At 36.6% G+C, this 11,704-nt stretch overlaps 1 protein-coding gene across 1 annotated transcript in view; it reads right to left on the bottom strand.

Annotated features, from left to right (window-relative positions):
• Positions 1-11,704, bottom strand: part of BTC (betacellulin) — a 90,598-nt gene that overhangs the window by 62,738 nt on the left and 16,156 nt on the right. The gene's annotated exons all lie outside the window — the stretch shown is intronic.

Here is an 11,704-nt window from a genome sequence, read left to right on the forward strand (position 1 = left end):
ACACAACCCTGCTTCCTGAAACTGAGGAGGACCTGAAATGCTTGATGCAGAGGGTCAAGAATTGCAGCCTTCAATATGGATTGAGGCTCAATGTCAAGAAGACAAAGATTCTCACCACTGGACCAATTGGCAGCATCAGGATGGATGGCAAAGTGATTGAGATTGTTAACAACTTTAAGTCTGCTTCGCTCCACGGTCAACACTCTTGGCACCAATAGCCAGGAAATAAAAAAATGTACTGCAATGGGAAAGTCAGATGTTAGAGACCTCTCCAGAGTACTGAAGAGCAATGGTGCCACTCTGGAAACTAAGGTGCGTCTGATACAGGCTATGGTCTTTGCAATCACTTGTTATGCATCAGATGGTTGGACAATGACTAAGGAGGATAGAAGGAGAATTGATGCCTTTGAACTGTGGTGATGGAGAAGAGTATTGAATGTACCATGGACTGCCAAGAAAACAAACAGATTCATCCTAAAGAGGGTTAAAGCAGGCTGTTACTTGGAGGCAAGGATTCTGGGGCTTTGTCTGGCATACTTTGGACATGTTGTAAGGAGGGACCAGTCCTCGGAGAGGGACATCAAGTTTGGGAGGGTGGAGGGACGGCACAAGAGGGGAAGACCCTGTATGAGGTGGATTGATTCAGTGACTGGGGTAATCAGGATGGGTGTGTTAGAGGTAGTGCGATTGGCACAGGGTAGAGCAGGGTTTAGGGCTGTTGTATATAGGGTCGCTATGAGTCGCAAGTGACTCGACGGCACATAACAACAACAACGACAATACAATTGAGCACTAAAATTTCCAAGTGACCTGTCGAACTATATAAGATTTTTTTCAATTCTTATTTCAAATGCAATAAACTTGTGTTTACAAAATATCTCCAGGCATCGCTAAACTTCTGGCTGGGAATTTGAGAAAGGACTGAGAATCACTGCGTCTCCTGGAGTACCCAGGTTAGGTAAATGATATCACAGATGGCTATTAATTTAAAAGTTGGAGAGTTGACCACCCAGATGTGCTACAGACGTGCCTGGAAATTTACTTCCCTAAAAATCAGCCATTGAAAACCCTAAAGAAGTTCTCTTTTGATACACATCTACTGGTTACTAGTAATCCATTCCAACCTATTTTATAATCTCTCTTTCTCGTCCAAAATATAGCCTCAAAACTCTTCATGTTGATATCTTAACAATTGCTTCAGGGAAATGTCATTATCCTCTAAAAAGATTAGAGGATTCAGTCACTAAAGCACCAAGAAAGACCATGAGCTAATCAATACCGTGAAATGGCCCCAAATTTAACCTTTCCATGGGAAACTAGTATCACAGGTTCTCTGCCCATCTCATTATCTAGTTCATGAACACTAAATAAGGTATTATTTTTTTAGAAAAACGCACTATTAAAAATAGTTCACTTTATCAGGAAAAACCAGAATGGTCCTTAAGGTGAAAATGAAAGAATATACAGCACTTAGTGATAGAAAATGAGACTGTCATTCCAAAAATTCACACATATTAAATTTCAGAATTAGTAAGACCTTTTCACTCAAAAGATTTCTTTAGAAAGGTTATTGAGAATTTCTGAGGCTTTATAAATATTTCTTTATGTTTAGATGGACCTTAACTTCCTTTAATTTTAATCTCTCTTTCACCTAGCAGATTATTTTGTATTCATGCTCACAGTCAAATTTCCCTAAACAAATTTATCTTTTCCTGGTTCTTTGGAGCATATTTTACCTGACAGAATCAAGGCTCCCTCTTATCAGCCTTGTCATACCTCCAAATAAAGGTGGACATAAAATGTCATCCCATCTGGTCTTCAAAGACAAAATAAAGAGACACTCTCAGAGCCCACATGATAGCATCGTATTTCCTTCAATGTAGCTCTCTAATGCCCACTTAGACTGTCATGTCAAATATAAAATTTCATTTTGCTTAGGAAACCCCTAAATCTTCTGTACTATTGGAAAGCATATGTTTATTATTTTTCATTTATTTTATTTAATATTTGCTTTTTACATAACCAAATTGGATTTACACTAGGCTCTTTTAACTGTTAGCCTGCTCTATTGTATATATCATTCAAATCCTTCTCAATCCCTCTATTTTCTGATTTTTCTGATTCTTCTGATCAACCTAAAATCCATACCACTCAACAAGATTTCTCAGACACACTTAAGTAATAATAACAAAATAATATGAAAGAGTACTAAGTTAGCTATTTTGCTAAGTGACAGTGATATTAAGTCTCAATTTTTGCATTTAGTTTTAAATAACAATTCCACTCACAAAGTAAAGATAAAAAGAAAGTAAACCTAATTTTAAATTCATCGAGTTAGTGTTCCGTTTACTCTTAGGTATTTTGAGATTTCCAAGTTAAAAATTACAGAATCTATTAAAAGTATTATCCCCATCAGCTTTCATGAGGAATGAAGTCAGTGCAGACAATAGAAGCATTCAAAAGGGCAGAGCCTGACAAGGAACATGACATGCGTTCTCTAAGTCCCTGCTAATGCTGAGGTAAGGACTCCACCAGCTGGGTCAACTATTTAAAAGGATCACATGTGAACCACCCAAATAGTCATGTATGTTGAATTTGCCTCATCTCTGAGCTAAATTTTCCACTTTTGGCACCAAGAGCGTTTATTTAAAAAAAAAATCCTATAACTATAATAAAACATTCATTTATCTCAATTACAGTGATTTAGGACATAATCTTAGAAAGGAAGACCCTCAGCAAGATGGGTTGGCAGTGACCACAACAATGAGTATGAAGATGATGGAGACTGTGATGATGGCATTGGATAAGGTTCATGGCTCCTGTTTATAAGGCTCTATGTGTCAGAGTGCACTCATGACACCTAAAGACAATTTAGATGCACTGCGAACTTCTTGTATTTACCAAATCCAATGATTTCTTGTCATATCCTAATAATTTAATCTTAAGATTTGAATTGCTCTTTATTTTCCTGTTTTCACAGTGGTTAAAGTACTTGGATCATAATAAAAATTGTCGGGGTATGAACCCACCAGTCCTTCTACAGTAGGAAGATGTGGCAGGCTAATTCTGTAGTTTACAGTCTTGAAAACCATATCGGAAAGCAGTCTTCTGTTCTGTAGGATTCTCATGGGTTGGCATTGACTCTACAGCAATGAGTTTGAGTGGCTTTCATGTTCTATTAGAAAATTTAGTCATAAGTCAAAGGAGACTTGATCAACCAATACACACAAGCAGAAATTGGAAGACAATTTTATAGATAAAATTCTGAAGTTTTATACACACACACACACACACACACACACACACACACACATTAGGTCAAAGTACATAGATTTATGGGAAAATACGTTTGTAATTAAATGGAGCTGGATTTGAACTGTGAACTTTCTACTGAATTACATACTTTATGTTTGCAATTACATCACTCAAACATTGAGCTTCAGGGCCCCGACCTATAAACCGAACGCAATAATATATTACATTCAAAGCTATCATAAGGGTTTAGTTTTATGTTTAAAGAAAGAAAAAAAAAGTAACTGTGGCATTTTAAACTCAATAATCTCTGGTAAATGGCAAGTATTTAACAAAATGGTAGCTATGAGGATGAACAATGTGGTGGACAGTGTTTGGTGGAGATCCGATATTAAGACATGTTTGGAAACAGGAGTGGCGTCCACTTCTTAAACAACATGCCTCTGGAAACTCTATAAACTTTGAGGAACGACGATAGTTATAGAAAGGCTTTAGGTCTTTTATTCATAGGCTCTCTCTGAGTGATACTTGACTCAATGACAATCAACAACAACAAAGAAAACTTAGGTTCTAGTTATCCTTAATAGTATATTTACTTTGAAAAAATTACTTTATTTGCTTATTTGGTTTACATATTAATATATTTATCATACAAAGTAAAAAAGGTAAATATACTACTAATGTTACCTAGCAATGCACATATGTCCATTAATGCATAAGTACATATGCACAGTCATGCATTCTACAAGTCTACAGTGTGTTTCTATAAATGTACTTAGTGAGATAAAATTATATTTTGTTTTTTGACATGTTTCTTTCCAGCGCTTTTTTAAAAACTGGAAGTGAATATGACTTAATTGATTAACAGAAATATGGCACCTTCTACATGTTTAGTTATTTGTATTCTCAGTGCTGTTCCACCAGTGACTCAGAAAACTGTTTATGTCAGTAATGACTATGACTCCGTTGGTTAAGTGATTCAACATTTCAAATATAGCAGATAAAGACAGATCTTAGCCTGTAACAACTAACAAAGTTATCTACAAATATGTCTCCAATTATAAAGAAACAAAGATTATGAATAAAATCATTACCATTTTAATTGGCATTATAGAATTAAATTTGTCTATGTGTAGGGAATTTTCCCTGCTGAATATTTACCATTAAGAAGAAAAATAGAATGTTGGATACACCTTCCATAAATAATCTTTTTGAAGTCCAAGGGAAAAAAACAAAAACCATGCCTAACATTGAAGTAGTAAAAGAAAGAGCTAAGGAGTGGAAAGGGGGTTGTCCACACAGGATTCACTGAAAACACGGCTCAAAGAGGCAAAAATCATGAAGTAGACGAAGTGTGATTACGTATTCTCTTCCTTTTTATTTTTTTGCCTTCTTGCCTTTAAATTTTGTTTCTTACTCCTTAAAAACGTGTGTCCTTATACATCTTGAGCATCCTCCCCATAAGAAAAACATAATAATACTTTCTTCCTTTCTAAATGTGTGTGCATATGTGTTTATCTTTGAGCAGAACTTTAAGAAGATAAATTGTTTTATCCAAAAGAAATATCCTAAAATCCAGTGTCTCCACTAAGGTATGCTGGAAAACATGATCTGAGGAACAGATTAAGCAGTGATTGCTTTATTTGGGAAGTACAAATACAGGGTGTTGAGAATGAAGAAAAAAGAAACAAAGAGGCGAGAATAATGGACACCCTAGTTACACTAGGGTCCAGCTGTAGAGTGAGTCACCTCAACATATATGCGTCAAAGTCGTGTTAACTCAAGAGGAGACACTTAGGGGGTTTCGGGGAGTCCTGACTCTTGAAGAAGTTCACAGAAGAATCAAAGAAGAATGTTTCTCTTCCCCCAGACACTTCCGTCTTCCATTTCCCAAGGAACAAAATTCACCCCACAGAAGTTAACATCCTCAGCTTCTGTTCCCTTGCTAAGTAAGGTGATCAAAACTCATGCCTTCGAGAATTGTGTTTCATCCAAGTCTAAAAAAGTGTCACATTTATAAGGAGCTGTATAAGTGAAAAGGAATACAGAAGAAGGGTCTATAGCAATGCCTGTTGGCATAGTGCATTTTATGTTGGGCTGCTAACCAAAAGGTCAGCCATTCAAATCAACCATTCCTACTGGGAGAAAGATGGGCAGTCTCCTCCTACACGAAGATTTACAGTTTCAGAAAGCCAGTAGAAGGAACTCATGAGTTAGAAATTACCTGACACAGTGGGTTTGGGCTTTTGTTTGTTTGTGCACTTATTTTTATTTTAAGAAAGTGCACAATGCTGTATCTCTACAATAATAATTTGAGGCACCAAAACATCTCACAGACAATGATGTTCTAGGCCAATAAAGGATTGTCCAAGGTGTCTCAATCATACCACTTTGAGAATTGCTTCTTCTATAAAAATATAAGTTTTCTGTATTTTCAGCACAAGCAGTAGAAGTAGAAACAGCAAAAAAACAGACAAAAATTTATTTTTTCTAAGAAACTTAAGTTTTTTCAAATTTATGTAAGTAAAATACAAATATTTTCCTTGTCTGATGTAGAACTGTATTCCTAGTGGTAGGAACAAAATATTGGTGTTTAAGAAAGGCTGAAAATGATGGAAAATATCACTCTTTAACTCATAAAAGCAGTTCATATTCTGATATTTTTAAAGCCCAGAGAGGAAGTAATTTAGCAACTTGTCATACATAAACTAACTCATAGATCTGAAGGCTGTCAACACCACAATAATGCCTTGGCCATCAAATCAATCTTTTTTTCCCTTTCTAACCATTGCTGTTATTAAAGCTGTGATAAAGACGATGAAAGTAAATGGGAATCTCCTAGAGCTGATTTTTTAGAAAACATACTTACCAAAATTTGATTTTTGGGTTCTCATTCTTTTATCATGAGACCAGACCAGTCTGTCAGATATTGTAACACTTTAAATGAAAAGCTCTAGGTAGGTTCTATGAATGTCCACAACAATCCAAAAAGAGAACACAAAGCACACAAAAAATTTAAAAAATAATTTGCTATCAAGTGGAATTTTCCAAGTGCAATTTGAGGGTTGGATTTGACCTCTGGATACAATGATAACAAAGCCACTGCCTCTGACCCAGGAGGTAACAGTCATCAACCTTTAATAAAGGCAAAGAAAAGGGCCTGGGATGCCAAAAATAGGTACTTCACAAACTCCAAAAACCACCAGAATTTAGGCAGTAAAAATTGAATTTGTGTAAATAAAATTTGAGTATTATTATAATCCATTATTATTCCTCACTATAAAATAATTCTCAGAGACAGAAACATATATAACCAAAACCAAAGTCATAATCATTGAGTTAATTTCAACTAATAACACCCTATAGGACAGAGTATACTTCCTCACAAATTTCAAAAGCGATAATCCGAACATATGCCAACTATCCCAGTTTCCACCCACAGAACAGCTGGTGGGTTCAATCTGCTGACCTTTTTGCTTAACAGCCACCAAGCCTTCTTACAATAAAGAAACACTAAGCAATCTATTCAAATTGTGAGGCATACACATAATAAAGTCTATTGGAATTGAAAGAAAGAGGCAATATGTTAAACTGGGAAAATCTTCAGGGAAAATTTTGCAGTAGAACTTGGAATCATGTTAGACAAAGGCACTAAAATAGAAATTAACCTGGTGTCTTTGGGAGACAATGAGTAAGTCCGTCCAGCTGGAGCGGAGAATTAAACAAAGCAGTATTCAGAAACAAGGTCCTCCTTGTGTGTGTGATATGAATGTGAAAGAGTTCAATTGATTTTCTGGAGTGACTTATGAAATAGGATTCATTAACAAATAGTCACACCATGTATTTCCAGTTGAAGCTTCATGAGCCTGCTTACCACATCATTAAAGACAGATTCTCAATAAAGAATGTGACTTGCCTAGAAAACCAATCAGTAAGTATTTCGTAGTGGTAAATACTGTTGGGTAGCAAGCAGCAAGAAAAAAACAGCTATACTTCATTTATTATACTTTTTGGAAAGACAAAAAGGAAATTTGTTTTCTTTTCCTTAGAATTTGATCTTGCATCTAAACATTACTTAACAATCACAGTTCTTACCTTCCATTACAAGATAGCTGTCATTTATCTAAAAGTGAGTTAAAAATTTTAATATATATGTCTTCTATCACAGGATGGGAACTTAGAAACATGAATTTCCTGACATAATGTTGTCTGAAATATTCTGGCCAATATAATTCATCAATTATAGTTGTATATATTTTTTTCTGAACAAAATACTCCTACTTGACAATTATTATCCTAAAATTGGGGAGGGTGTGCATCAAGGATGTGTCTTATCTCCACGAATTTCAATCTATATGCAGAACAGATTATCCAGGAGTCTGGGCTCTATGAAAAGAAATGTGGCATCAGGATTCGAGGTAGACTCATCAACAATCTGTGTTATGCAGATAACACAACCCAGCTTACTGAAACTGAGGAAAACCTGAAGTGCTTGCTGCAGACGGTCAAGGACTGCAGCCTTCAATATGAATTGAAGCTCAAAGTCAAGAAAACAAAGATTCCCACCACTGGGCCAATTGGCAGCATCACGATAGATCGTGAAGAGATTGAGATTGTGCACAGCTTTAGTTTGCTTGGCGCTACAATCAACACTCTTGGTACCAGCAGCCAGGAAATTAAAAGACAAATTGCACTGGGAAAGTCTGCCGTCAGAGACCTCTCCATGGAACTGAGGAGCAATCATGTCAGTCTGGAGACTAAGGTGTGCCTTATACAAGCCATGATCTTTGCCATTACTTGCTATGTATCAGAGAACTGGACTAGGGATGATAGAAGTAGAGTTGATGCCTTTGAGCTTTGGTGCTGAAGAAGAGTATTGAATATACCATGGACTGTTAGGAGAACAAACAAGTTTATCCTGGAGAGGGTGAAGCCAGGCCGCTCTTTGGAGTATGGATTCTGAAGCTTCTTCTGACATACTTTGGACATGTTTCAAGGAGGGACCAGAGCTTGGAGAAGGATGTCATGCTTGGGAGGGTGGAGGGACAGCACAGGAGAGAAAGACCCTTGATGAGATGGATTGATTCCATCACTGAGGTAATGGGGATAGGCTTGTGGGAGACAGTAAGATTGGCAAGGGATAGAGAAGGGTTTAGGGCTATTGTACATAGGTTCACTATAAGTTGCAAGCGACTCGATGGCACATAACAACAACAATTTATAAATATGAAGACTACGAAGCAAGTCAAGGTGAAAACTGAACCAGAAAAGTGCTATATCCCAATATGAATATCATGAGGACAGTCACTGAAACCAGCGGGCTTTTGGGGGGGAAAAGTCTAATAATTCTCATTTTCTAAGTGCTTTACCTTTGATCTCCTGATTCTCCAAAAGTCTAGCTTCTTCTCTTCTTCCCAGAGAAATTCATTTCTGCTTGTTCCCTTAGTTTGAAACACTAATTTTTCCAATCTCCATTGCATATTGAAAGTGCAATTACACCATCCTAGATTCTTAAGAAATGAAAACAAGTGGATCATTTGATTCCCCTCCTACCTCACACGGGGATCAATCTATACAACTTTCCATCCGCACCAATCAAAACAGGCATAGGAAACTTAACACATCTCAAAGCAACTGATTCTATTGCTTCTATTTTTCAAAAGCCCTATTAGGAAGAAAAAGCCTCCCAAATGATGGCAAGATCCACCTTCCTGGAATTTTAGTTTCTTACTAGAACTTGTGCCATCTGAACTATACAAAGAAAGCCATTATTTACAGAAATTTTCTATATTTCAGGTTGGTTATCAGTAACCATTTTTCTCAATTCTAACCACTACCCTAAGCTACTAACTTTTCAATTAATTTTTGTTCATGTATTTTGTCTTTCCAGTCACCATGGTTTTTGTCTTCAGTCTTTATAGAGCTCTAATGATTTCCTCCTAGTCCACTAACCAGTGACCTCCCATTAAGTTTTACGAATACTACACAGCATTTGATATGGTTGACATTTCCAAACACTCCAGCTAAAAATCTATCTTCCTTCTTGCCTTCCTGGTTTACTCTTTCCCTTTCACTCTCCTCTGCCAGCTCTTTTTCTGCTTCCTACATAATAAATGTGCTTATTGCCATGACCCTACTGGTTTGCTCTCTTTTAAAATAGAATTTCAAGTTAGTATTTCCATCAATATTAAATAAAATTAACTCTATGTTGTAAGCATTGGAGTGTTCTCACTCTCTGCTGTGTGTGTATACACACATGGTAACTGTCAATTTGCGTCTGATGTGCCCTATCTTCTAAATGTTCTCCCATTTTTTTTCCTCCAGCCCCATCATGAATGAAATGCAGAAAAGTCTCTAATTCCTTGTGAACTTTACCTAAAAACCCCATCCCATAATAAATTATTCTTTCTGAGATCAAATTTAGTCTTTACTGTGTAATTTACATTTGTTGAGTAATTGATCTCTTAGTATAAATGTTAAATGTGTGATGAAATTGTTGGCCACTATATTGTAAACTCTTTAGAAAGACATCCTCTTATACTTACTTTATCCTAATATTAAAGGCAAATTAGACACTATCATATAAGATTCCATAATAGATATGCGTAAGTGTTTATCAAACATATATTCTCTAATATCAAACATACTTTAATACAGAATAATTTAAAATAATATTTTAAAATGTATTTGGTTGTAAGTATTATATTTTTGATCAGCCTACAAGTACAAGAGAGTTATGGTTTTAGATAGATTAATGCTTTCTTTTTCTTTTTTTCTTTTCTTTTTATTTTAGATTAATGCTTTCTTGACAGTGGTGATCAACTTCTAAATTATATGGGCACATCTAGTTCTATCAGGCCAGACTACAAGTAAAAACAATCAGAGCTTCCATATTACAAAAAATTATGTGTTTAACATAAATAATTCAAAATGAAACAAATTTCAAGACATTAGGGATGAAGTACAAACAATGTGGGGAGAAAGTTTGTATTTTTTTATATATACTTAAAAATAAAAAATTACTCTGTTGTGTGATTACTAAAAGATTCCCTTGGACGGTTCACCTAGTGAAACACTTTCCTATTAGCTGAAAGGTATGTAGTTCAAATGCACCTAGAGGCTCTTCAGAAGATAGGTCTGGTGATATGCTTCTGAAAGGTCACACAGTCTTGTGACTTTTCTACCTAAAACTCAACAGGGGTAGAATGAAATCAGGAGAAGTTTGCATTTACTATCTCAGCCAATCAACCCACTGGAAAATGATTGAAAGTCAACATAAACTGAGATCTGAGAACTCCAGATGGCAGCTGAAGTCCTAGAGAGTTTGAATGGGTCCAGAAGCAGGGGAGATGAATGGGGACAGCACTGCAGCTGGGAAATCTTCTCCATTCATATCAGGAACACACACATTGCTGCCATGTTGGGATGGGGCTGGACATCACTCCAGAAAGAAAATGTAAAAAGGTGTGAATCTGAGAAATCTGTAGCCCAATTTTGTAAGGAAGCACAAATTCGTTGTGGGAATTTACAGGTCTGCAATTGGAAGACAGAAATGTGAAACTGAGTGTGAAAGAATGTTGTTAAATTTTGCTAAAGCCTGAGCAAGATGAACATTAAGGGTAGGAGGGACCACAAAGGAAGCAGCAGCATGAGGGGAATATGCTGGACTGGCAGAAAGAACAGAAGTAAATAAATGGCTCTTTGCCCACAAGGGGACACTGCAAGAGAGCCTGAAAGAAGAACTATGAGAGAAAGATGTAGATTTTTTTTCTCCCCCCATAGGAAAATCAAACTCTACTTCTTTTGCTAATACCTGCAGCCAGCTAAATGGTCCCCATTCTGGTAGGTCCATATGCACTGAATTCCAGATTTCAAGTATCCAGAATTAAATCTACACTGAATAAAACTTAAGGAAAAGAGTGTCCTCTAGTGGCTCTCAGGATACCACTACTACTGGGTTGATCATGACTCACAGAGACCCTGTGGAGCAGAGTGGAGCTTCCCTATGGGTTCCCAGAGCAATGAGTCCTTCTAAAACCAAGCTGCATTTTTCTCTCATGGAATAACTACGAGTACAACACTTGACCTTTCAGTTGGCAGCTTGGCATTTAGCCTCTACACCACCAGAACATCCAATAATAACATTTTCCCATAATTACCAGAATACAGGGAATGCTGGTGACCTAAAAGGTTGCATCTCTGGTGTTAGGAATCCATCAGTTGTCCAAGAGAGAAAGCTAAACAGTCTCCTTACTTATAATATATAACCTTGGAAATCCCTGCGCCACTATGAGTTGGAACCAACTTAACAGCAGTGAATTGAATTATTAAGCTGAACTGTTGTTGTTGTTGTTGTTATGTGCCATCGAGTCGTTTGCGACTTATAGCGACCCTCTGCACAACAGCCCTAAACCCTGCTCTATCCTGCGTCAACCACACTGCCTCTGACACA

This window comes from Elephantulus edwardii, unplaced genomic scaffold (assembly GCF_000299155.1).
Source record: "Elephantulus edwardii isolate Elephantulus edwardi_28Jun2011 unplaced genomic scaffold, EleEdw1.0 scaffold00230, whole genome shotgun sequence".
Taxonomy (NCBI): Eukaryota; Metazoa; Chordata; class Mammalia; order Macroscelidea; family Macroscelididae; genus Elephantulus; species Elephantulus edwardii.